The sequence below is a fragment of the Excalfactoria chinensis genome, chromosome 2, assembly GCF_039878825.1.
Source record: "Excalfactoria chinensis isolate bCotChi1 chromosome 2, bCotChi1.hap2, whole genome shotgun sequence".
Classification (NCBI taxonomy): Eukaryota; Metazoa; Chordata; class Aves; order Galliformes; family Phasianidae; genus Excalfactoria; species Excalfactoria chinensis.
The window spans coordinates 2,419,510-2,447,279 of record NC_092826.1 but is presented as its reverse complement, the minus strand read 5'-3'; the positions used below and the strand labels follow the sequence as shown (position 1 = coordinate 2,447,279).

General features: G+C 43.5%; 1 protein-coding gene across 7 annotated transcripts in view; it reads right to left on the bottom strand.

Annotated features, from left to right (window-relative positions):
• Nucleotides 1-27,338, bottom strand: part of TSNARE1 (t-SNARE domain containing 1) — a 444,328-nt gene extending 416,990 nt beyond the window's left edge. For 2 of the 7 annotated variants that reach the window (XM_072329111.1, XM_072329105.1), the window contains exons 1-2: nucleotides 27,231-27,338; nucleotides 12,738-12,831 (exon numbers count right to left, since the gene is read on the bottom strand). The gene's annotated coding sequence lies outside the window, so the exon portion shown is untranslated. Of the gene's footprint in view, nucleotides 1-12,737; nucleotides 12,832-20,707; nucleotides 20,823-26,895; nucleotides 27,195-27,225 lie in introns of those variants that run through there. The other 5 variants (XM_072329109.1, XM_072329106.1, XM_072329107.1 and 2 more) reach the window with 5 other exon arrangements.
• Between the last annotated feature and the right edge of the window lie 432 nt (nucleotides 27,339-27,770).

Sequence of the window (27,770 nt, the reverse complement as noted above, 5' to 3'; positions counted from 1 at the left end):
AAACGCTGAGGATCCTTCAAATTACCATGTTTGTTTGAAAGTAGAATAAAATACCTTCGTAGCTGGTGTCACGACTTCCAACTGGGATGTGGCCATTTGGCCAAGCCCACTGCCTGTTATTGGAACTTAGGAATGAATTCTCACTCTAATATATATACACATGATAGTTACCTGCAAATAATCAGGAATTATTGTGCCAATTAGATGCTTTCTGCAGAAGAATATAACAACTCTTGTTCTAAACGACAGCCCTCCCTCCATGTTGTGACTCCAACACAGCTAATTCTCCTGGCGCTATTTTAGAACTACCAGCAAGAGAAAACTCTCCACTGAGTTTCTTTAACGTCAGGGGGGTTGAAACTAGATGATCTTTGAGGTCCTTTTCAACCCACGCCATTCTATGATTCTATGATGCAGATAAAGCATGGCATGCAGCAGAAAAGCAAGCTGAAAACAGGGTGATGCATGAGCTTCAGAAGACTCCAGGTCCCACGGCTATGACAGGGATGCTTCCATCAAGAGTCCCAAATGTCTTTCCTCAGGTCATGACTTAAGCATTTAAGGCTCCCAATGCTAATTAACCAACGGCTTGAACATGCAAGTTGACTCTTGCCTCTTAAGCAATTCATTTGTGAAATTTGTTTTCATATTACCAAGAATTAATAACACCAATCTCAATAAATGCTAAGTGATGCACGATGGAGAGGAAGTGTTACAACGCGCACGCTCCTTTCACATAATGAAGCTAACAAAAAGGAACCACACGTCACAACTGGCACCTAAACAGTAACTCTGCCCAAGGCTGATACTCACTGGAAAGCAAGAGGATGTATAGGAAAGAAGAAAATAAATGAGGGATTATTATAATGTTATTAGGTAAAATTAGCAGTGCTGTCTCATCAGGAGCTTGTTCTTTCTAATAGAGAAGGAGATATAAAGAAGTGAAGATGAGAGACATGCAGCAAAATCACTTCTCTTCTCTGGTCATGGAGGAGAAGGAATGAGACACCAAAGAGATCAATTCAATTTAGAAAAGAGACTGACACCAAACACAGCAAAGAAACCCTCAGTAAGAAAGTCTAGGGCAGACAGATGTGGAACTTCTTTGTTTCCTCCTGCATATCACCAAGGTCAGTTTTCTCTTGTGGAAAAAAAAAATAATAATAATAAAAAAATCAGGGTTTTCAAGAGATAACTGATGTTTTTTTAAGTAATTAAACTGTAGTACAGGATGTAAAGAGGAAGAACATAAGCCCCCAAAGGAGAGTGAAGGAGATTTACAAGGCCAGCCAACATCGTCATAACTAAGTTGTAACGCTAATGCTCAAGACAGCCTCAATAGTTAACCATTAGGAAACTGGGGAAAAAATATCCCAGTATTTGCCTAACAGAGCACTACCTTCTCTTCTGCTGAGCAGAACAGTCACAATACAAAAGAGAGATTCTGGAGCTAAATAAACCCAATGTGTTACTAGCCAATACCGAGACTGCTTACAATTAAAGGCACCATTAAGCCTTCAGAAGGCCAGATGTTAATCCATGTCAAAGTTGCACAGCTGAATTTATTCCAAGAGATACAACACACCTAAACGGGATATATTTTCATGGAAGCTTTTTCCATACCCTACAATCTTAGGGTCATTCGAGATGTTTTTGCATTGTTTTTTTTAAAAGAAAAGACTTTCCCCAGTCATCTGCCAGCAAATTTAAGATGGAGGAATTCCATCTTAAACTCAGATCAGAAACTCATCAACTCAGAAAGAACCAAGATACTAAAAATACTACCATCAAAACGCGTGAGGGTCAGAAAATAAATTCTTAGCTGCCTTCTCAGTATAATGCAAAAAGCAAGTCTATTCTTAAGTATACATCAAGGCCAGTGAGTTTGGGAAAGAGACAGATGGGAGAATATGTAGGAAAGTATGTTCCCGAGTACTTCCACAAATAGGCTACCAAAAGTTGAGGAGATGCTGCCTCACAAGAGATGCAGAAGTCATAGGAGATCAGAAAGAGATAGGAAAAGTACTGCCTGTTCCATGGCACCACCTCCAGTTGCTTTTCCTTTAGTTTCTGTTATTTGGAAATGAAATGGCCACCCATGCTCATGGAGTGACAGATACCAGTTTATCAGCCTTCCCCACCATCATCATGGCGATGATCACCATAAAGAATTATAGTGGTGGTTCTTCATCAATGGATCATGCTTACTTTCCCATCTGTAAGTCCCATTCTTTGGTTACTCCTGTAACACAAAGCTCTTACTGGCCAGCTACAGCCTAATTGGGAAACTGGGAAATTAACTGTGTCAGGAGATGAAAGACACATCTGCAGGAAATCAGGTATCTTCTGCTCTTCAGAAGATGGAGCACTGAGAGCAGATGGAAATCTTCCTTTCAAGGCTCATGATACAGATGCTGTTGATGGGTTAATGGTTGGAATAGATTATTTTAGTGGTCTTTCCAACCTTCATAGTTCTACGAAATACGTAACTCACTTGAACTAGTTAACTGACTATGCGACTGTAATTCAAAATTAAACCTAAATGATCCGCAGAAAAAACTTGCCTTTTTATTTTCAATATTTCTGACATCCAATGCACAGCCTTATTCACAGCCAAGTCAGAGTAAAATTAGTTACTGCCAACACAGCTGGATCCCAACAGCCCTTCTACTAAAGGTCAGTGTAAAAATTAAGGGAGTGACAGAGATTACTAAGAGAAATACAGCAACACAGCTGCACGTTTTCCAACCAAAAAAGTCACCTCTTAGAGATGGAAATAACCCAGGTGCAGAAGAATGCAACAGTGCGTACGCATGACAGTTTGCATTAGTTCAGCTTTTAACCAAATCATAGCTACTCACAGAATCACCACGGTTGGATAAGATCTCCGAGATCACCTAGTCCAACCATTCACATACCACCATTTAACCACTAAACTGTGCTCCTCTGTACAACAACTAAGTGCTACTTGAACACCTCCAGAGACTGTGACTCCACCAATCCCCTGGGCAGCTCATTCTAGCACATCTGTCCATTCAGAGGAGAAATTTTTCCTAACATCCAACCTGAATCTCCCCCTTCCACACAATCTTCCAGCCATTCTGCCCCAAGCCTGTAGCGCTGCCTGCAGTTGTTGTGGCAAAAGTATAGGACCTGGTGCTTGGTCACGTTGAACTTCATCCCACTGGCCTCAGCCCTGCAATCCAGCCTATCCAGATCTCTCTGAAGGGCCATCCTACCCCAGGCAGATCAACACTTCCTCCCAGCTTGATGTCATCTGCAAACTTACTGAGGGTACGCTCAATTTCCTTGTCTAAGCAATCATTAAAGATTGAACAGGATAGCCTCCAATACCAACCGCTGGGGAGCATCACTTGTAACCAGTCGCCAGCTGGATTTAACTAAATTCACCACCATGATTATTGCATGTACAGTTATTGCATTATTGCAGTGAACCTAAATTGGCATTTCCAGTTGTCAGATGGATAAATCAGCTGACATAAGCATATTTGCCTACAGTTCCTGAGAAGGTAGGTAACAGAGTGCAGAGAGACCCATCCAAGGCTTAGGTGAAGAGGAACTAAAACAAAGAAAGTTCTTGTTTTTTTTTCATGCATTTCTCAAGTCAAAGCATTGCATGCTCTCCAGTTTCCATGAGCTGTATTAATTTATGACCGTTCTTAATTCAAGAAGCAAACTAGAAATGATAACGCGTGGTTTTTCTGTAAAATGAAAACGAGATGGATGAAGGGTGAGAGGTATAATTTAAGACAGTATATATTTTTCACTGTGCCAAGAATGCTGCATTCAGGCTGCAAGAAAGGTCGCTAGTAAATTGAAGTCAGCAGAAGGTAACACAAAGGTTTACAAATAACATCTCAAAAGAGGAAAGAGATTATTTGGGTATCCAGAGAAAAGAACAAGCAGAAAGTAGGCAAGACCCATCCTCTCCTCAGATATGTTGAGTACAGTCATCTTCAGAGGCTCATGAGATCCTGAGATGAAGCACCTGAGACTTGCATTGGTGCCATCCGTAGCAGCACCTGTTATGAAACCTCCTCACCAAAGCCATGCATACAATGACATAGAAACAGGTTTGAGTCCTCTCCTTTCTCCCAGCTGGCTCATTCATTTTAATGTAGAAGTGTCGGCAGTCAGGATCTTCCTTCAAAGAGTAGAGGTGATCGCTTCCCTGAGCTGGCTGGGTTAAGCTCTCAGCCTTTTTGTAAATCCTATATGAAATAAAGAGTTCCCTCCTTTCCCTCTAAACACTAGAATCTGATGAAAACAAGACTTTCTCAAGTAAATGAGAAATTCTAAGGTGCTCTTGTTGGAAGAATGGAGGTCTACACTGCAAGTCATCAACAGACAACCAAGAGACAGCACTGTGTCGCTCTTCAATGTCTTCACTGCTTTCCTTGTCAGTTCAAAGTCCAGTTGAGTTGTATGCAGAGAGCAGGCTGAGTCTCAGTTTATTTTCCAACGTGGATCACCAATATATGCAGTCTTACCATCATGCAGCTTAAAATCCAATAACCCTGGGCAGTCTGATCCAGTGCCTGGCAACCCTGCCCACAGCAAGGGAGTTGGAACTAAATGATCTTTGAGGTCCCTCCAACCGAAGCCATTCTATGATTTTATGATGGTCATCATGACCTCACAGAGGAGCTACTCAGCATATTTGGGTTCTCTGGGACCATCATTTCTTTGGTTAAGGGTCCAGGGGAGGACAAAGGACAGACTGAGGTGACACAGCATGAAGTTGTGACAGGGGTAGGTCAGGCTGGGTGTTATGAGAAGGTTCCTCACCAGAAGGTGGTGCACATGGAACAGGTATCCCACAGCACCGGCATGGCCCCAAGCTGCAGTTCATGAGCAATTGGATAACAGTCTCAGACACAGGGTTTGTATTTCAGTTAGTCCTGTGTGGAGCCAGGAATTGGTCTCAGTGATCCTTACAGGTCACGTCTAACTCAGTATATGCTAGGACTCCAAGATCCCTGCTCTCATCTCTTACAACACTCCCTCTGCCACAATGATTCCACTCTCTTATTCTATATCAACATATATCCATGCATGCTTTGCCACTACAGCTCCAATTCCCTTTTCAAATCCCTCTCCAAAGTATCCTCCCAGGTACCAGACAAGCAGAAAGCAGCAGATGAATAATCTAAACCTATACACTTACTGACTGGTTGACTGGATGTACTAACCGTTCAACTGAATGATCCCACAAAAAATAGGTAATTGCTGAATTTCCTCTGTTTTCCTTGTGGACATTGAGATATTAAGCTCTTATGTGCTTCATGAACAAGTTCACTGATGGTTGGGTGGAAGAGAAAAGCCCAGATCAGTGATCTGTACTCTTCTCTCTGATGTGATTAACTCAGCCAACCTACTAATGTGGAAAAAGCATAAAGACACCAACAGGAGAAAGCCTTAAAGGAAGTGAGAGACTTCAGACTATCAGAAGATAAATTCCACTTCTGAAAACAACCTAACAGCGTTCATTTGTTCTCACTTTCATACCCTGGACCCACACGCTGTGTTTGTATTTAATTTTCTGGTTCACCAAGTAGAAAAATAACCCATTCCTAAGGCTTCTCTCCTTTTATTCATGCACTTGGTCAGAACCAAGCTGAACATGCTGATACGTCATTAAAGGTTTCAGGTACTCCTAGTTCAGGTTTGCACTCACAGGATACCAAAGCATCAATAATGGACATTCTACTCCCCACACCACTGACAATGACACTGCCCAGAAGAATTTACCTGTGGTTCCATACACCAACCAAGGTCCCATCATACCAACCAAGGTCATGCCCCACTCTGATGGCTCGCCTTCTCCTTTCAGTTACAAATGCAGGCAAGATTAATCAAACCCACGGAGTTAAAAATCTTAGGATCACGGAATTGTTTCAGTTGGAAAACAACCCTTAAAGGCCATCGAGTCCAACTCCCCTGCAATAAACAGAGACACCGACAGGTACATCAGGGAGCTCAGAGCCCCATCCAGTCTGACCCTGAATGTCTCCACAGATAGAGCATCCACCACCTCTCTGGGCAACCTGTGCCAACACCTCACCACCCTTAGCATAAAAAGTTTCTTCCAGTCACATCCAATCTAAATCTTCCCTCTTTTAGTATGAAACCATTTCCCTCTGTCTTATCACAACAGGCCCCACTAAAAAGTCTGTCCCTATTTTTCCTCATAGCCCCCTTCAAGTAATAAAACCCTTCTTCATCTCATCCAGCCAAACACCAAGTCCATCTTTTTTTTTCTTATCGGTAGAGTTTCATTTTGAATTAATCAGACCATGGAACTGGCTCACCAAACAGACACACGGACGCCAATACTGGCAATAATAGAGGGTTAAGGGAATGGAAGCATTAAAAATGAAAAAAAAAAAAACCTACAAAAAATATAAAAACTACCAAAAAAATAAATAAAAAAGAAGTCTTGACTTATACTGACTTAAAGTGATGTGAAATGGCTCCTTCAGGCTGCAGCTCCACGATGCATTAGCCCTGACAAGGGAGGTAAGTTAGGACCTTCCCACACTGCTCCTTCCCTGCCCCACACCACGCTTGGCTCTCCTCTCTCTCTAATACAGCAGCCAGCAGCTCATGCTGTAAATCAGATCAATGAAACATTCAGTTAAAAATAACAGCCAAAACCTCCTCCATTGCAGGAGCGCCTTTAGTATAATAAATGATGAAAGCATGTTGCTAAAAAAAGCAAGCTGAGCCGAGAGAGATTTCTGAAGAGAAGGTGGCAAGAGCAGCACCAAGCCCAGCCAGCAGAAAAGGGACAGACAGAGAATCAAAATGAAATCAAACCTCTGGCTGAGGAACCACACATCCATAGGAGGGAGGAACTGATCCATACTGACCTGCAGCTCAGCAGCATGTCCCAGATACACAGTTAAACCTTTTGTTGTTTCCCGGCAGAACCAAACGACTAAACACCAAATGAAATGAATAATGACCCCACATTAACTGTTCATTGTCAGTAACCATGATAATTCAGTGTCCTGCTCCCACCATGATAGTGCTGTGGGTCCACTATCTGGGTTGGGAGGGATACTCCAAGCTCTATGAGGTGACTAGAATAACCCTGATACATAACCCAACGCCTCTAGACAGTGGTCATCTGACTTGAAGAGGACATTACCCGGCCGTTCTAGCTGCAGCTTTTAATCCCTTTTACAAACACGTAATTCACTCTGGATTTCATTTCATTTTCCAAACAGCAGCGATAGCAAGTTTACTGAAGTGGCTAACACATCAGGATGCCATCTCCAGTGCAAAGGAAAGGCAACACAGATGGAAGAGGAAGTACAGAGGGGACACAGCATCCCACCTGAGTCATAGTATCACAGAATCATTAAGGTTGGAGTAGTTCTCTAAGACCACCTAATTCAACCACTGACCCACCACCACCATGCCCACTAACCACATCCCTCACTGCCACATCTACACCTCCAGGGATGATGACTCCATGAAGTGCTTTGGAATGATGCTGTATTTGCCTCTTGGCTTTCAGGCTTCTGTTAATGCTCACAATGGAAGCCACAGACCTCCCATATTCAGATCAAACTCAGTGTTAAAAAAGAGATTTAAAAGTATACTAAAAATGCACTCTTCAGGTATGTCACGCAGCATATTTCAAAGAAATGCTATCAGAAGCTATTTCAATAAAGCGTTTCCACTTACTTTCAGTGTTTGCACAACTAAAAAGTTTAATCTCTTCTAAAAATTGTAACTTAATTGCACAGAGAAATTCACCAGCACAAGACATTGCCAACAACCCTGCAGTCCACATCGCTGCAGTATTGCCAGGCTGCAGTTACCCTATAGCCACCCTTCTGGAACGTAAGACTTCCTCTGGACCTACTCCTCAGGAAGGCTCCAGATGGCCTTTGCTTCCATCCTCCTAACTGCATGAATTCATCGACGCATGAATTAAATTCAAGCTACCCAAGTTGGGAACCGCCCTTCCTTTCCAGTGCTTGCACAGCTTCTACCTTGCAGTATCTTATATCCTACAGCTCATATTCAATGACTACCAGCTGGACCTTCAATAGCAGGACATATATTTGTACAGTTCTCCTCATTCTACGTGCAAGTACAAGCTTTCCAATCAGCTATTAGTGTTCAGTCTCTTCTCCATCATTCCCACAGCATGCTGCTAATACATCTCCATCAGGTTCTTGCTTTAGCTCACCATGAGGGGTACGGATCATTATTTTGGGGACAGCTTCCAGTCTCTCAGCTGACTCTTACAAACCATTGCTGTGCCAAGTCCAGATACTGCCAAAATCTGTAGGCACTAAAAGAAAAAAACATGCACATAATCCACCTCTTGTCTAAAAATGGTCATAAATAGGTAGGTGGATAACAGGACTAGATGATCATAGAGGTCTTTTCCAACCTTAATGATCCTATGATTCTACAGCGAACAAGATGTGATACACACCATATTTTAGTTGACGCGTGACTATGCCAGAGCCAAAGAAAGGTGATACCAGTCCATAACATTCCTGATTCACTAAGAAGGTGCAAACGAAAGAACCTCAGACCCCAAACCTAGAAGGTAGTAAATGTAACACAGCACCAAATTGCTCCATTTGCTTCCTACAAGACAGACAGGAGGGAGGTGCTAATGCTGAAGCGATTCTCAGCAATTCAGGCAAATCTGTATTGAATTGCCAGGTCTGCACAAACTCTGTAATGTAGTATTGTGTATCTGAGAGGAACAGAGACAAGGCACGCTCAGCACCTGCCTCCCCCAAAACATCGTACTGCTCAAAAATGAAGAAAAAAGAATCTGGGTTTAATGGGGTGTTATTCTGATTCTGTATAGCACAGCAAGAAATGGATTTGCATCATTTAGTTTTTAACCCTCCGGTAGATTAAATTTAAAAACAAAACAAAAAAAATCACAAAACGTAACAAGATACAACAGCAATTATGAAGAGGGTGGCAAGAAATTGGCACTACATTTATCACAGGAACAGTTGGGGAGTTCCCTTGAACCAGCTCATACCATTGATGAAGGCATTTCTTTGCACCAGCCTGCTGCAGTACACAGATAAACCACAGCTGCACTGCGTGCTTATACCAGGCTTAGATACATAAATCTTAACAAAGTGGCTCCTTATTTTGAGGCAAAACCAGAAAGAATTGTAAGTTGCATTAAAGATCTGCTTTTCCACCCTCTTTCTCAGTCATCCGAAAGATCAATTGAAGCGATTTGGCATAAAACAGGCAAAGACGAGCGCTCTCCTAAATAAATAAATAAATAGCTTTTAATGTGATTTCCATAGGAGATGAGCATAGCTGTTTAAAGATTCACAAAGCAAAAAAGAAATGAAGAAAAAGTTTAACCATCCATTTAAGAAGGAAATAAAATACTTTCTTGAAGCCTTCCATCGCTTGCAAAGTTTTGAGTGCTCAAATACAGACAGTAGTAACGTGCCACAACAAGCTGATTTGTTTCCTCTTGCATAAAAATACTCTAAGTCCCTCCTCTGCATGCACACATTTGCTGTTTCTATTGCTCTTCTATTTGCAAAGACTGGAACAAGAAACAACAAGAAGACCTGTGGTGATTTTAACACATTCCTTCCCTTCTGAAAAACTCTTACTCTTCTGGATACCAGGAATCACACAGTCTTGCAACACTATGAAACCATGGAACAACAGCGTAAGACCTTTGTATGTTGACCATCAATATGACTCACAGGAATAAACCTTGGCACTGCAAAAGCATCTCTAAGCTCAACCGGTTCCCTATTTACCAAGCTTAATGGGAATTGGAGGGAAGGGCTGAAGGATCATCCCACCAAGCAATCTGAAGACCTACTTTGTGCTTGCTAACATTGGTCAATATGGTTCCTTGCAAGGCATGGAACCATTCCCATCAGAAACATTTCACAGGATCACAGAATTGTTCAAGATGGAAGGGATCCTTACAGACCAGCTAATCTAACTCCCCCACAGTCAACAGGGACATCTACAGCTACAACAGGGTGCTCAGAACCCCATCCAGTTTGACCCTGAATTTCTCTCCAGGGATGAAGCACTCATAACCTCAGTGGGCAACTTGTTCCAGGGCCTCATCACCCTTGCTGTAGAAGACATTTTATTTATACCCAGTCTAAATCTCTCCTCATTTGAAGCCATTTCCCCTTATTTCCCCTATCACAAAAGACTCTTCTAAAGAGTCTGCCCCCTTCTTATAGTCCCATTTTAGATACTGAAAGGCCGCTCTCAGGTCTCCCTGGAGCCTTCTCTTCTCCAGGCTGAAGAGCCCCCGGTCTCTCATCCTGTCATCAGAGGGGAGGTGTTCCATCCCTATAACCATTTTTGTGGCCCTCATCTAGACGTGCTTCAAAAGGTTCATGTCTCTGTACTGAGGGCTCCACTTCTGGAGAGAGCAACAAAGCATTATACCATCATGCCATGACCAACACAGAGGAACTCTCCAAGACCAAGTCATTGGGGTTTTGGGGAATTACCTCTCCTTACTCGTAGAGTGGTGTGCTTCAGCATTCTTCCACTTTACCTAGACAATGTCAAGTCATCAGGCTGACTTCCAGCAGTGTGCTCAAAAAAGGAAATGCCAGCACTAGGCAAAGCTGTGATAAGAGTACAATAATCTTCATCACACCAGAGTGTGGGACAGCTGGTAGGAAAGAGAAACCACTGCTCTACTCAGTTGAAACAGGAGAAAAATATCTTGCAGTATTAAAAAAAATAATAATAAAATAGAACCCAAATTCAAAAGCTACAAGGCGAGTAATTCGTTTGGGCAACACACATTGCCAATATTCTGTGTGAATTGTTTAAGTTGAAGGTTCACAGTTTAATCAGAACCACTAGGAAAAAAAAAACAACATAAACGGAAACGCTAAGGTCAGAAGCGCACAGTTTATCTTGAGTAAACGAAATAGGTTTCTCAGTTCTATTTGATAGGAGAAAAAAAAAACAGCAAGCCATGCTGCAGTTTGTCCACTGTCCAGTAAGGGGAGTCGGTGCCTAGAGCTTCGAGTCAACCGCGCATATGCAGTTTTGGGTGGAGAAAATACAAATAAACTATTCTGAGGCACTGACATTTAGACCATGCTGTTAGTTGCCAGAAGATGAGAGAGGCAGATAAGACATATTCAGAAAACCTACTAAGCCAAAGGGCTGGAAAAGGAAAAGGAAACAAGAGAAAACGCAGTAGAAGAAAGGCGTGTTTTTTCTTGGGAATGGGTCTTTATCTCTCTGTGAGGCTTTATGGAGAGCATGTGAAGGTCATCCATTTGCAAGCAGAAAGGCAAAGGGCAAATGATATCCCAAGCTCCATCTTGATTTGATAAGAAGAGAGAAATCTCAATGCATTTCTGAATGTGATACTCATAGCATCACAGAATCACAGAATGGACGAGGCTGGAAGGGATAGCTTGTGATCACCCAATTCCTCCAGCAGCCCCAAGGAGACATAGAGGAGGTTAACATGCCTTGGGGAAGACGTGGAGGAACAGCAAGAGGTAATCAGACTACTCCCCAAGTCCCACTGATAGAAACATAAAGAGAGAAAAATAATACAAAAAGCCGTGCTCAAACCCTCTTGCAAGGGGCGGGATTTAATAATATCATATGGTATCTAAAAGAAAATGTCAGCAGTAGGAATTCATTAAGCACTGTATGGAGAAAAGAAGCAAAAATCAGTACAGCATCTACACCCATGCTGAGCTCACCAAGGGAAACCAGGCTGCCACTGGCTACAGCATTGCAGAAAGGAGCCCTCAAATGCTTATGTTCCTCTTTGCAGTTAATCTCATTAACCTTGTATTCGCTCAGTTGTTAGTGATTACTCAGGACACTAATAGGCATACTTTTCCATACTGTTTACTCAACATTACAAAGCTGTATATGAAATGGGGCTGGAAGAAGCCAATTCTCCCCATGGTATGGAAAAACAGAAGCAAAGAAAGAAAATCCTTGTTACAGAGATTTGTTGCAAAGATCGTGATTTCCAGAGGAAGAATTAAGTGCAAATTATCCAAGTGATTCAGGAAAAGAAACCTATAAATCCCTTCTTTATATTTTCCCTCATTTCTAAAATGTTTTATGGAGGAGGAACCAACACACACACCAAAAAACTCCCAAGATTGATGCCCTACTATTAAGCTAGAGTAGGTGAAATAACTGTTCTAGCCATGATACAAATTACCACAACGGTATTCCAGGTGGGAAAAACAGATGTAGTTTAAGGAAACTACTTCTGCTGCTAAAAACTCTAAAGGTTTTACAAATACAGCCTGTTACATCCTGAAAAATGAAACTCTCACTGCCCATCTGTTCCTAGCAGCGAGCATCTATTAGCACTCACTTTGGCCAGAAAGCCAACTCAAAGTCAGCGAATGCATGATGAGCACCATCCCGGAGCTTAATGAAGCAGCCAAATCAGATAAGATCAGCCAAGAAGGGAGGGAAGAAGCTGGATGGAGGTTTTTATTCTCTCCAACGTTAACCAATCAAATCAATGAATTTATTCCAGAAGCACAAGATGCCATCCAGAAGTGAACACCTCCTGAGACAGCTGTCGTAACCCATTCCAGAGTCTGGGTCAACAAAATACAGCATCACTGCCAAAGAGTTCAAGAGATACGGAGGAAAACAACCAAACCAAACCACCTGAAACTGCAAGGGTTGTCGGTGAAAGAAAACAACAGATAACTCACCCACGCTTCTATCCTCTTGTGATGTGAAGCCACTGGTTTGACACAAGGCAGCAGCAGCACAACAGACCAAAAGCTTGTTGTCTCAGTGGCTTCTCTGTGTAAGGAAAAGGAAGAAGTGAAAATGAGAAGGGAAAATACATTCTTACCTGCTCCATATCCCCCCAACCGCTCTTTCAACCTCAGTTTCAGAGTGCCATGATGTCTAGTGAGAAACAGATGGAAACAATCTGCAATTTGTGACTTCACATAATCATACAATCATTAAGACTGGGAAAGGCCTTTAAGAATATCTAGTCCAACCATTAACGCATCATCACCACACCCACTAGTTCCCCAAATAATGTTGTTTCCCTGCTTTGTGATCTCGTATTCTATCTACAGCTGTTACATAGGATACATGGGCATTTTACCTATATTTTACATTAGGTAAAATAGGTGATAAGTGGCTGGTTAGTTTGGAGTACCATTATGTAGGACTCAGTCTTCAGACCCATCAGAGCCTTCTAATCCCTCCTTGTTACAGGATGGTGGAGAAAGTCAAACCACATGGGATGTCACAAACAGCAGCAAAGGATGCTGAAGGAGCTTCCCGACTTGAGACTCCTTACTCTTAGAAGAGCCGCACAATTACTGTTTCCTATTCTTTGACAAACTACATCAAGACCCTTAAAAGCCACATCTATCTATCTATCTATCTATCTATCTATATATATATATATATAATTTAAGTTAAAACAGAATATCTTGGGCCAGCTTTTGAAGACAGAGTAAATAAGTAAGACCTTTACAATCTATGATGGTTGCTCAGCAACACCTTGTCATGCTACACATCACACAGTACCTCTTCCTTGTTATTTCCCTGGCCAAAGGTCAAAAATCATCTTTCCAAGAGAACAAATAACGAAACTCCCAAATCCAGCTATCTCAGGTATAACCCACACTTCCATCCAGGGAATCTTCCAAACAACAAGACACACTGCAATTTCTCAAGGATGCAAGTCTTCACCCTTTTTAATTACTGTATCATGACACAAGAGAGCCTGTGGATGCCCCATCCTTGGAGATATTCAAGGCCAGGACAGATGGGGCCCTTGGACAACCTCATCTAGTGCCTGACTTAGTGGTTGGCAGCCCTGCCCACAGCAGGGAGCTGAAACTGAATGATCTTTTGAGGTCCCTTCCAACCCAAGCCATTGTATGATTCTACGAAGCACAGCTAAACTGAGATGTCAGATTCCTTTGCATAAACACATCTTCTCCTGTAACATATATGAGAAACCACTAATATGAGGTACCACTCCTCATATGTCTTGCTCTCCAGACCCCTAATGATCCATCTTCTCCTTACCTCATCTTCTCACCTTCCCATCCTACATATCTGTCTCTCTGACTACTGTCATAGAATCAATAGAATTTTTTGAGTTGGAAAGGGCTCTTAAAGGTCCAGCTCCCCTGCAGTGAACAGGAATACTTACATCAGGTTACTCAGAGCCAGGTCCAGCCTGACCTTGAATGTCTGTAAGGACAGGGCATCCATTATCTCTCTGGGCAACCTGTTCCAGTGCCTTTTATTAGAACTTTGCTCCTTGGAGGTATCATGTTGGGCTGGGCAGACAAACACAAGAGGGACACAGGCTTTGGTTGGCATCAGGAGGAACAACACTTTTGAATGGAGGAATTAACTCTGCCTACCTGAGGCTTTTTTTGAGCCACCATGTATATAACTCACATGATGAAAGTACAGGAATATCACGGTAAAGAACTGGAATGTAAGGGGTGGGTTTTCCCTGTTTCTATGGTTATAAGCAATTTTAATGACCAACCTAAATAAAAAAACCTGGAAAAGAGAGAAAGTAGGAAGGAGTGAGGTAGGCGTATAATTTTGATTGACAAGCCATAGCATAACTAGTTAAGACCTGTCAAATGTCTGCTTAAGATCACAAATCCTCAGCACATTGTATGGCAGACGGAATTAGCCTAAATGCACAGCATTACAAAAATGTTTCCTACCCAGCAAGATCACAGTTCATGATTTCAGTTTCCCCTCACTGAGCATCTGATACAACAAATACTAATGAAGTCAGAGAACAGACAAAAAATATATATATATCATTTTTACCATTTGTGAGATTTTCAAGCGCTGCCATGCTATGACAGCTTAACTTCTTTTCCTAGCCAAAAAAAAAAAAAAGAAAAAAATAACATAAAATCACAAAATGGCTTAGGTTGAAGGGGACCTTGAAGATCATCTAAAGACGGAGTTAAATCCAGCTGGTGACTGCCCAGAGGTCAGTACTGGGGCCTGTCCTGTTCAATATCTTCACTGGATCTGGATGAGGACACAGAGCGTACTCTTAATAAGTTTACAGGTGACACTAAGTTGGCAGGAAGTATCCATCTGCCACGCAACCAGCGATAAGACTAGAGGGAATGACTTCGCATTGCGCCAGGGGAGACTAAGGTTGGATGCTGGGAAATACTTCTTCTCTGAGAGAGTGGTCAGGTGCTGGAACAGGCTGCCGAGGGATGTGGTGGAGTCACCAATCCTGGAGGCAATCGAGAAACATTTAGATGTTGCCCTGAGGGACATGGTTTAATAGGAAATATTGGTGGGTGGATGGTTGGAACAGATGATCTCAGGAGGTTTTTTCCGACATCGATGATTCTGGGATTCTATGATCTAGTTTTCAACTCCTCTGCCATATATAGAAAAAGGACAACATTCCCAAAGTGTTAATAGCTACAAACTTCTTGAAAGACATTGTCAACTGCATCACTTCAGGATCACATTAAAGGGTACATCAACACAGAGTAAGACAATTTCTGCCTTAAAAGGTCTAAAACTAGGAGACTGAATGCAGACAGAATTGCACGTAGACTGGAAGTATCAGGAAATGCAGAGGCAATCTTGCTTAGCAAGACCAATAGAAATGGCAATACAACAGGCTGCTGCATGGTTCCCTATGGGTATCTCAGCAAAAGAACAAGACCCGGGAAAATTAAGGGCAGCCCTACAAATGTTCACTAGTGATGTATCAAGAGGGAAGAGTGATGGAGCAATGAACAGACACAAAGCATTTCATAGTCAGAAAAAGTCATGAACGACTGTGAAATGAAACTGGGCATAAGGCAGCACATGAAGGGCTCTGGAAGATGAAACCAGCTCATGTTTAATGACACTAAGATGCAACAAAGGACTAACAAAGAAGACACAAGACACCCATGAACAAAGCTAGAAATGTATCTTGTCCTTTACTTGCCCAACACTGTTGGGATACAAGCAGGACATGGTGATCTTCAGTTACATATTCATTAGAGTGCTTTAACGATCACTACTTTCTAAGTTTCTGTGTGTTTTCTTGCAATGTCTAAGAACACTCTGCTGTTTTATCAAATGCTGTTTCATTTTTAATAAGGGGAAAAATAAGCAGATAGGATGGGGTTACGAAGAAGGGAAGTCAACTGCTCCTGAGATGCCTGCCAACAGGAACAGCGCTTAAACCATGAAGTTCTGGCAGAGAACACCCTCAAAATTTGATATTTAAAACTCTAATGGTGTTGGAATATATAATTAAAGTAAAAGGACACAAATGAACTACGAGATGATCAACAAAAACTTGTACCGAAGTCAAGAGAACGTTCCCATAAAGTCTCAGCCACCTGGTACGTGACGGAAAAAAAAAGAAACCTGCTTATATTTCCACAGAAGATCATCCCTATTTAGGACCTACAACGTATAGACCTGTACCTGGGATCATAAAGTCCAACCATCAACTCATCACCACTGTGCCCATGTCCTACAGTACCACATCTACACATACCCAGGGATGATGACTTCACCGCTTCCCCGGGCATCCTGTTCCAATGCCTCATCACTCTCTCAAAGAAGAAAGAAACCCAATTCCTTCAACTGCTCCTCATTTAACTGAACACAGCACTCAAGATGTGGCCCCACCAGAGCCAAGTACAGAGGGGTGATCGCTTCCCTGCTCCTGCTGACTGCACTATTTCATTGGCTTCACTCAAGTACGACCATACATCCCATCAAATCATCACGGGCTGCAAGTCCAACACACACCTAATGACACATTACTGAAGTCACATGCAAGGGAAAAAAGGGGATGTAAATGCAACCCTCCTAACCAATGGCTGTGGACACTGTGACACTCCACTGGAAAAAATATTTGGTCAGATGTCCAAGAAATATATAACAAATTGAACCCAAAAATAATGCACAAGCTATTGGAGTTCGGGAAGCATTTTGATAATACTCTCAGACACGGGGTTTGAATTTTGGGTGGTCATCTATAGAGCCAGGAGTTGGACTCCCTGTTTTTGTAGGTCCCTTCCAACTTGGGATATCCCATGTGTCTTCTGCCTACTGATTCCAAGGCATGGAACAGCTGCCCTTGACCTCCTCCCTCACCACTCCCTGTCCACACGTTCACACAATATTTGCATGACCTACCTCCAACACCACACAGCTGTTCAGCTACGAATATACTTATACTTATGCTCTGCTGTGAATATAGCTGAGCTTGGTTCAAATACAAAGAAATGGCGCCTGATGGACACAGGATGAGCTTGGACAGACATGGATTGAGAACCACAAAACCACTGTTTTAAAACTCCTAATTTGCAGACATTACAGTTTCCAGTAGTGTCACCAAACATCGTAATCAGGAAGATATAACAAAAATATATATATATATCTTACCCAATATTCCTCAGTCAAGCTATCTATTAGAGAGTTAAAGACAGGAGTCAAAGCAGTACTTAAGCAGTTGGCTTAAGCTAATTTACTATCAGATCATACCTACAAATTTCACAGTCCATCTCTGCAGCCATTGGAGCCAGTTCTTCCCTGGAGAGCACCCAGGAATCACTTGCAAATGAAACACAACTGAATTTACTGCTTCTGCAACCTTGGAAATTCAAGTTACAGAGGTGACGTTACATTTTGTTTCACCAGCACTAATCTATTACCTCTTTAAAGGTGCACACGTTTCACCCTGTTGGCTTCCAACACTGAATTCCCGGCCTTACTAAGATTCAGAATAAATGAGAGGAGTATGCCCTCTGGGTGAAATCCCTAGCTGCAATCTGTATTCAAAACACACTGCTCCAGAGCTTTGCGTGCATTGCCAAACTCGCCTTGAGGTTTGCTCTTGAGATGGCAATTTGCATATCAACGTTTTGCTGCAAAGATTACCCAATGTCCCTGCTATTATTTTAATACTCAGCTGTAGGCGGACCCTCAAGGAGCTCACAGAAGCACACACTAAAAATACCCGCCTTCCTCACCAGCTCCACACATGACCACAGCTAACACCGGCTCAGATGCAAAGCAAGAGCAGTGGTATTCATCCACCTTTTGAGGATATGCTTGGAAGAACCAACGTGCTCAATAAAATGTGCTGAAAAATCAGAAAACACCTCCGGAAGGAGGATGAATGCACCTTGTAGCTGGAGGAGGATGACTGCAGGTGGAGTTGGTTTTGCAACAACAGAGCCAGAAGATTCTTATCTGAGCACAGGACATACTTGGGAAAACAAATTGAGAGGTAATAAAGGAGAGCAGGCGAGGGAGGCATCACCAGGGATGTGAATTTAAGATGACTCTGAAAAGCGGAAAGGAAAGAAAGTCGTGCCCAGAATACAAGCAGTGCTGGTTGAATGTGAGCACTGCCTGATTCATGCCCCAAAAGGGAGCTCCTGGTCCCTGCTGGCAGCACTGCACTGATGAAAGCAGGCAAAAAAACAACAATTGAAGGCTTTTCTATGCCTTCCTCCTGCTTGCCCAGCAAAGCCCAAGCTCAGAGGTAGTAATTATTTTTGGCAAGGCATAAACAGGTCCAAGCAATGAAACCAAACAACGGAGTTATTTACGAGACGAACATCAGAGCCCTGCTACCAAATGAGCAAGTCCAAGGTCACCCCCCGTTTGCTTACAAGAGCAACTCTGCAAACTGGTGTGAAGACAACAAGCAAAATAACCATCATCAGACAGGCCAGGAAGGTAAGGAATGGAAGTGCACACAAAATAACACCAGAAAAGTTGGCCTCAATCAACCACATGGGCTCTGAGATGACATTCATTGAGACCTTAAATGACAGTGAAGATCAACTGCCTTTGGACCACATGAGCAATTGAGTTAGAACAGCACCAGAGGTAGGAGGAGATATCAGAGGAATCTCACTTGCACATAAAATAAGGATAAAAACACATCCACCACCTTATCCTGAAAGCTACCAACTATTTCCAAGGAGTCAATTAACATCTCAACCCATGAAGCACCAGAGGTTTCGAGAAGAAACTTCCTTTCAAAAACCATGGCTTTATACTCAACGTTCACTCTTCTGTTAGCAAAGAAAAGCAGCAAAATCTGAGCCCTCCCAGTCACAGGTAAGTTGCATCCCAAGAAGTCAGCATCTCAAGACAAAAATTAACCACCAAGTAAAAGACAAAAGCTCCTTATGTCTTACATGGGCAACAGAGATGGAGGAAGTCAAGAAGTACAAGGAAATAGGAGTCAAGTGAGTCAAAGAGAGGCTGCCTTCTGCATCCCATCCTGGAGACATTGAAGGTCAGGCTGCATGGGGCTCTGAGTATCCTTATCTATCTGTAGATGGCCATGTTCATGGCAGAGGAGTTGGACCAGATGATCTTTAAAGATCTCTTCCAAGTCAAAACAATTCAATGATTTACATTCCGTGTTCAAAAGCCTCACAAAAATGATCCAGATGATGATCCAAATGATCCAGCCTTCTTTCCAAGCCTAGGATTATACTGTATTCTTATCAAAAGAGCAGGACCAACGCAACTGGACCATGAGAGAAGTGCATGCCTGTAACCTGGAAGCCCACAGTTATGAGATAGCTCTATGCACTAAAAGGAACAAGCACGTAGAAAACAGGACAAATATATATCTCAGAATAACATGCAAAGCAAAAAAGAAGGAAAAAAAATACACAGAAGAGAATCTTTATAATTACACTGACAGCATTTCCATAAGGTGAAAAAAAAAAAGTTGAAGTCTTTTCCATTGCTCGGTGTTGGAGGCAAAAGAGAATAAATCCATCCACTCAAAGCTCTAGCGATGATAATCAGGGAGATATTACACTATCTATAAAGGAACTGTCAATCTGCTTTTTTGGATTCAATAGTGCATCTGTCACAGCATCCCATTTTACCGTAATCTCACAGCACTGTTTACACCACTCACCAAGATGCATTTCTAAAGGGACCAGTTTTGGCACTTCGCTAAGATAGAAAGCCATTAAATTTTTAGAAAAATGACCCGTATCTAAGAAACTTTCCTGCTCCGTGTGGCCATTGCTTAAAAGGTCTTTTCAAAGTGCACAGTTGATCTCTAAAGCAAATACATCCAAAAGCTTAGGACAGCATTTCCAGGACTTTGACACCAACATTTGGCCACCTACTTGCATGTTCAGCCACTTGCAAGGAAGATCAAGTCTTTAACACTGAGAAACTAAGTTCTACAGTTGTTTCCATCTTTTCCTAACTGATCGTTAGTAAGAATGGCCTTAGTAAGAGAATATAGTTTTTCTCTGTCGCTAGATATCCAAGTAGCTTTACAACTTGTACCTAAGAGGATGGTGAGTATTAGGAAGCTGGGCACACATCCTGGGCTGATCCTGACTGCACCAACACACTGACAAGACCACACAGACCAACAGCATGGTGCTCCATTCCCAAGCAAACAACAACTCATACAGTATACTTACATATGAGAAATACATATATTATTTATCACAGAATCGTCGAGGTTGGAAAAGACCTCAAAGACCATCTAGTCCAACCTACCACCAATACTGCCCACTAATCCATGCACTTAAGTATTACATCTACCCTCTCCTTAGGCTCCTCCAGGGATGGTGACTCTACCACCTCCTTAGGCAAAATGTTATTTAAAAGTTTATATAATATTATATATACTTATTCATACTTAGTTTCTCCTGTTCATTCTCTGAACATCTGCTCCTGGTCACTGCCTGCAGCAGGATGTTTGACGGGACTGATGTTGGGGTCTCATCACCAGAAACAGGCAGGTAAGAGATATTCTGGCAATATATCAAGCAGACAGGAGACATCAAAACATATGGGAAAGATAAATTGCACATCCGGCTCTTTAGTGGTACAGTGAAACGTGTATAAATCAGGTATTTTAAAAGTTAAGAGGGGTCTCAAGAGAGTCTAGGAAGCACACAGTGTCACAAGGGAACGTAAATCAATTGCTTTATGGTGAGTAAAAAGGCAAAGCTGCATAAAGGATTAGCTCTTGCTTCATTAAGATTTGGAGGAAGAAACTCTTCACTATGAAGGCGGTGAGACACTGGAACAGGCTACCCAGAGAAGCTTCAAATGCTCCAAGCCTGGATGTGCTCAAGGCCAGGCTGGATGGGGCTTTGGCCAACTGGTATAGTGGAAGATGCCCTTGCCATAACAAGGCATTGGAACAATATGGTTCATTCCAATCCAACTCATTCTGTAGCTCTACAGACAGCTGAAGATATCCAGGTTCCAGATAAACCTACACCTTAATGCACAGCACAACTCTCGCACAGCAACATGAGTATTTTCTTTTGTCACCTGGGAATACATAAGCACAGTTCAGAGTTAGTTTCAGGCTGTTGTAGCAATTAACGTATTTTCCTTTAATGGTTTCTCATTAATAAAGATCCACAGCAAAAAGGTCATTTCACGTGGTCTGTAAGCCAGTCCATAATGGTTTGAACCACTCAGCTCACAAGACAGACAGAAGGTCAGTCTTTTTCCTCCATATTCACAAGGAAATGGCCTCAAGTTACATCGTGGGGGGGCTCAGATTGGATATCAGGAAGAATTTCTTCAAGGAGAGGGCTGCCCAACACTAGGACAGGTTGGACTGTGAAATGGTGCTGTCCCCATCCTTAGGGGGTATTTAAGAGATATGTGGATGTAGCACTGACATGATTTAGTAATAGGACTTGGTAGATCAAGTTGATGGTTGGACTTAATCTTGAAGGTCTTGTCCAATCCAGATGATTCTCTATTTCTAAATCAATGGAGGGATATGAGTCCCTATGCCCAGCTAGTAATATAAGCAAACAATAAGCATCACTCTTTCTCAACAAGTTGAGCCCACACTGTGGGAACTGTATGCCCAAAGAGAAACAATACTAAAACTGCACAAACTCAGCAGCTCACTGACTGCATGTCCCAGTGCTAGGTGGATGGACGTGCAATAAATAGCAAACAAATAAAATCAACCAATTCATCATAGTTCTCTTGAGTTCCTGCAGCCTGATCTCACCTTCCCATCCCCAAGATGATGCACAGCAGTGTTTCTCTTGCCATAGAAGTTAGAGCATAACAAAACCTCCAAGATGGGATAAGGAGAGACATGTTTGGCGGATAGGGATGCTGCAAAGCATTTGGTAATAATTTGGCTTTAATGGACATGCAATTAGCTACAGTTAGTTGTGGTCACTGCTCATATTGATAAAAAGCCCTCTTTTTTTCCTTGAACAAATTATACACTCTGAAAATTTCAATGCTTGTTTATCTGCTGACCACTACACTCAAGGAGGGAATCTGGATGTTATGTGGCATTTTCTGAATAACACTGGGGAGGAAAAATTGCTCACTCACACTGAAAACGCTTCATTTAAAAACAACAAAACCCTCTATCATCTCCAACCTCTAGAGATGGCACTTGCAACAGCTTTCCTACAGACCAACACTTCCCCCCCTCCATGAGTGTCGCAGATGATGCTTCGTACCTAACAGCCATCAAACTCTGCCCACACTTTCCTCCTGCAAGTTTTACCCAAACTTGAAGCCACCATTGCAATGCTTGCAAACCTAGTGAGAAATTATCTTGCCTTCTCCAAACAGACCCCCAAAAACGGCTTTTTCTCCTAATTTGAGGGCACGTGAGCACCAACAGACGCTGACTGTGTTAACAGTCATGAGTTGTCACACGCAAGCAGTAAATAAAAAGGGCTTTCTGGGAGAATTACAAAAAGAATAAAGAAAGCTAAACAGCATTCATGGCTTTATATATAGACTCTACCACACAGCTCCTCAGCGAGTTGTTCAAATCTTTTTCTTTCCAAAGCATCTATTAAAAAAGTTTGAGAGATCCCTAGTATCGTATCTGAGACTCATCTCACGTGGCAAACAGAAGTCTATGTGAAAATGGGTTAAACTGGACAGTTTCCTTTAAAACTTAAGACAAGGGGATAGAGGTTCTTCACAACCTTCCGCTTGCCAGCATTTGCAAGACAAGCAGAAAAATACAGCAGGATTCCTATTTTGACCATATTCGTTTGGCACAAACACAGTGCGTTATTAAAAAACACAAATAACCTTCCTGACAGCAAAATGAAACGTGCTTCCAACCAGAGCTGTAGCATCCATTTCATACATAGTTTTATGGGCACTCAGCATCAAGCAATGGGGTTGAGCATCCTTCATCCCTGTAACATCTCTGTTGTCAGCATCAATCCAAATGTGTAGCCAGTTTTGGGGTAAATGCATGAGTCAAAAAGTAGGCTGCAAAAAAGATGCAGTTTGAGGGCTGGGGATGCTGCTGGAAGAGAAGCACTGCAATCCTATGCTAGCAAGCATCAGAGCTTAAATACACTGCAGTGCTTTGTTTTGTGAATTACGTTCATGTTTAAATATCTGGATGAAATTTGAGTGCCACCAGAGTCAAACATCTCTGCTTTGCAAGACACCACAGACCACAAGGAAGGATTCAGTCCTCTGTTCATCCATGGGACACATTCATCCATCCACGGTACCCATTCAACCACCAGGTCTCAAGCACAGCACCAGATACGGACACATAAGTCCCTTCTGCTGTTAGCAGCTTCATCCTGATGACTCCAACCCCATGCAAAACACACGCAAAGGATCCTCCTGCCTTCAGGTGTCATAGATTTACACCATTACTCGTGCTGACAGCAACCCCAGAAGACGCACCAAAAGCCAAGCAAAAGCCATCCGCCCACTCAATCTAGCTGAAGTATAGAAAGGAAGATGAAAACAGCAGAAGTAAATCAGTTTTCTTAAAGTTCTTTCAATTATCATAGAGCAGAATGCATTTATGGCACAGGCAGGGAATCAAAAGCATTTATTTTTATCTTGATATTATTTACCCTTTCCCATTTGCTATTTAAATATCCCTGAACTCCCAGAAGAATCAGCAATTCAAAATACCATTTGATATATATTTATAAGCGAGGGGAAGCGCAAACTCATTCATTGACAGCTTGCCTCCTCTTTGCTTTTTTTCTTTTTAATTAGATTTTAAGTGTTGTTATATCAATGTGCAAACTTCTGAAGATACGCAAAGATGACTTCTTGCCCCAGCACAGGCATCTTGCTGGCAAGGAATCATAGAATCATTAAGGTTGGAAAAGACCACTGAAATCATCCAGTCCAGCCAACAACCAACCCCACCATGCCACTAAACTATACCCCCTCAGTGCCACATCTATTCATTTCCTGAACACCTCCATGGACTGTGAGTGTATTACCAATGATTAGTGGGCATGATGGCAGTGGGGTGATGGTTAGACTGGATGATCTCGGTGGTCTTTTCCAACCTTAATGATTCTATGAGTCTGTATAGACCTGCATCATTCACACAATCAATTCTCCACCCACAAATCTAGGCCACGAGCCAAGGACAGCACACAGATTTCGCTCTCAGCATCATTTGCAATCCTTTGCGCAAAGTAAAGGCCAACGCCAGGAAGGTGCCAACGTTAATCCTCAGGGCATCTCTGCAATCGCAAAGCAAAATGCTTCAGCAACTTATCCTCATCCAAGAGGATGATATCCAAACCATTGAATGGTCCAGGGTCTCCACTGCCCTGCACACAGGAGGCTCAGGCTGGGTATGAGGAAAAAGGTATTCACCAGAGGTGGTGATGGGCATGGAACATGCTCCCCAATGCAGTGGGCACAGCCCAAGGCTGCTGGATTTCAAAGAGCATTTGGGCAACCCCCCACAGAGACTTGGTTTGAATTTTGAGTGGTCCTCTGCAGAACCAGGAATTGAACTCGGTGATGCTCGCGGGTCCCTTCCAATTTGGGATATTCTGTATCCATATGATTATACAATATTATATGCAATATTAAATGCAAGGCAAAGGCTCCACATCCATAAAGTTTTCTCCAAGCTCCTGCTCTCCTCATTTTAGACACAAGCCAAGAGAAAGCAGGCAGGGAGATGTAACCGAGAAGCCAGGACTGCAAAGGATGCACAATTACATTTACACTTGAGCTCAGTGTCTCCCACATCCTGTAAAGCCACATTAGTGGTGGCTGTGCTTTTTATTTTCAATTGCATCAACAGACACAACCCAAACAGCAAGGGAGGGAGCAGTGGATGTTATTTCCTGCTCACTTGATGTCTGGGGGAAGGGAATCAGTGCGTCATCAGCACCCTGGGAACAGCCAGAGACCAACCTGGAGATGAATGGAAGAAGCTTTTTACACTAAGATTGGTGAGACACTGGAACAGGTTGCCCAGAGAGGTGGTTGATGGCCTATGCCATTCAAGGTCAGGCTAGACAGGGCTCTGAGCAACCTAAAGTAGCTGTAGGTGTCCCTGTTCCCACTGCAGGGTATAGATGACCTTTAAGGGTCCCTTCCAACTCAAACAACTCTATGATACTGTTAGACGAATAAAGGAGACCACGCAACACCAATGTCTCCCCAATTCTATGCAACCCTACATTTCTACCCAGCTTGATAAGCAAAATCTTGGGAATCCAATCCCACAGTGCACACGTGCCATCTCTGCATTTGCAAACAAACAAGTGGCTACTTGTATAGGAGCACAGAACATACATGAGTACACGGACTGAGCTGCAAATGTCACAGCGCATTTAAAATACGAACAGCCCAAGCTTTCTCACTGTACATTCCATGCATTTGAGGCAGAAGAAAAAACACGCTTCCAAGCTGCAAAGCCTTCTGATGTGCACACAAAGACACTGAAAGAGTTTCCCAAATGCCATCCCATGCAGCTAGGACTGAACTTCATAAAGTACAAACAGCAATAAACAAGGTTCTGTAAAGTCGGCCAAGGACTACTGCAGAAGCAGTGCTTTCTCTGCTCAATGAGATTTTTATTCCCCTACCTGCATTTTCCCAAACCCATTTGTTTACAAGTCTGAGGATGACATTTCCATCCTAGCAGCTGATTCATAGCCACATGGGTGGAGAAAGCAAAGAACATCCATGCCCAGAGGCTTCCTAAGATGCACTGGGTTTGCACATGCCTTGGAGCCTTGCACCAGCTGAACCCACTGCTGCCACTGAAGCATTCATGTCCCTCTTGGCATACTTCCCTAAGCAAAGCCAGCCTTGTTCTCATGTAGCTCAGAAATGCACAATCCCTGTGCAAGACCAAGTCTCTGGTTTGCATATCCACACCCTGTGGAAGGTCAGCTCTTCTCCTAGACCTTGCAAACATACAAACCCCGTGCAACAGACCCTCCTTTGCACATGCATGCCCCCATGCAAGGCCAGTCCTCCTCACAGGCTGCTAACACAAACATAAACCTTGTGCAAAGCCAGTAAGTCTCTATTTTGCACGTGCATGCTGTGTGCAAGGCCAGCCCCGTGCAACTCTCCAATGAATAGCCAGCCCTGCTCTCATCCTGCAAACACTGAACTCCATGCCACAGATGCTACTTTGCATAGCACACCGCGGTGGAAGGCAAGTCACAGACCTTATTTTCAACATGCAAACCCCATGTCAAGCCATAGCTCCCAAATCACAAGCTCAAACATAAACCGTGAGCAAGGCCAGTAAGTCCATAGCTTGCATATGCGTTGTGCAAGGCCAGCCCTGCTCCGATATTGCAAACACACAAACTCTACACAACAGGCCCCACCTTGCACATGCACACCCCATACAAGGCCAGTCTTTCTCCTAGCTTGCAAACACGAACATTAGTCTTTTGCATGGCCAATAGGTCTCTAGCTTGCACATGCACGCCCTGCACAATGCCAGCCCGGCTCCCAGCTTGCAAACACACAAACGCTCCACAAAAGAACCCACTTTGCACATGTGCAACGCCAACAGGAGACCCTACTTTACACACGCGTAAAGCAAGCCAGAGACCTCACCTCGTGCATGCACGCTCCATGTAATGCTGGCCTTGCTCCCAGGTTACAAATACACTCCCGCACCCCGTGCAAGGCCGAGAACAGCCTTTAACCACACACGCACACCCGTTGCAAGGCCAGCCCCGCTCGCAAAACACACACCCCTGTGCAATGCCACCCGTGTCCTCACGCCGCACACCTTCAACCCGGCACGTCCTTACGTTACCCCCCTCCACCCCCCACCCCACAACCGGCGGCTATCCCGGAGTCGCGCGCACACGCGTGCACGTGCACGCGCGAGCCTTGGGGTGGGGAGGGGGGCGGGGACAGCCCCGCGCGCAGCGCGCGCACCTCACCTGCCGCCGCGCGCCCGCGCCGCGATGCCGGCACCCAAACATCACGTGACCGCCGTGCGCGCGGCCCCGCCTTGACCACGTGCTCGCCTCCTCCCACCGGAGTCCTCCATTGGCCTTCAGGTACCGCACAGGACTGCAACTCCCAGTGGGCATTGCGAGGCGGCGCCACGCCTCCTTCCCCCTGGAGTGACCAATCAGAATGGAGCGTGGCAGCTCCCCCCTCCCCCCGCCTTTCGCTGCCCCGCCCTCCGTCCCTCAGGCCTTCCCGCCCTCTCTCCCCTCAGCGGGTTTTACTTCAGAGCTGGCGTCGTTCTGTCACTGTCTTCTTCCACCTCCCATCCTGCTGCCCACCCTTTTTTTGCCTCAATTCCTCCATATCCCCACCCTTCTGTTGTGCTTTGTTCCACCGTCGGCCGTCACAGGCTGATATTCAGCCTACCAATGTCCCCCTTTCCATCAGGCAGCTTTCCAGCCGTATCAAGCCAGTAGGGTTGCGTTGAGGGTTCTTGTGACCACAATGACCTGACATTTAGACCTGTT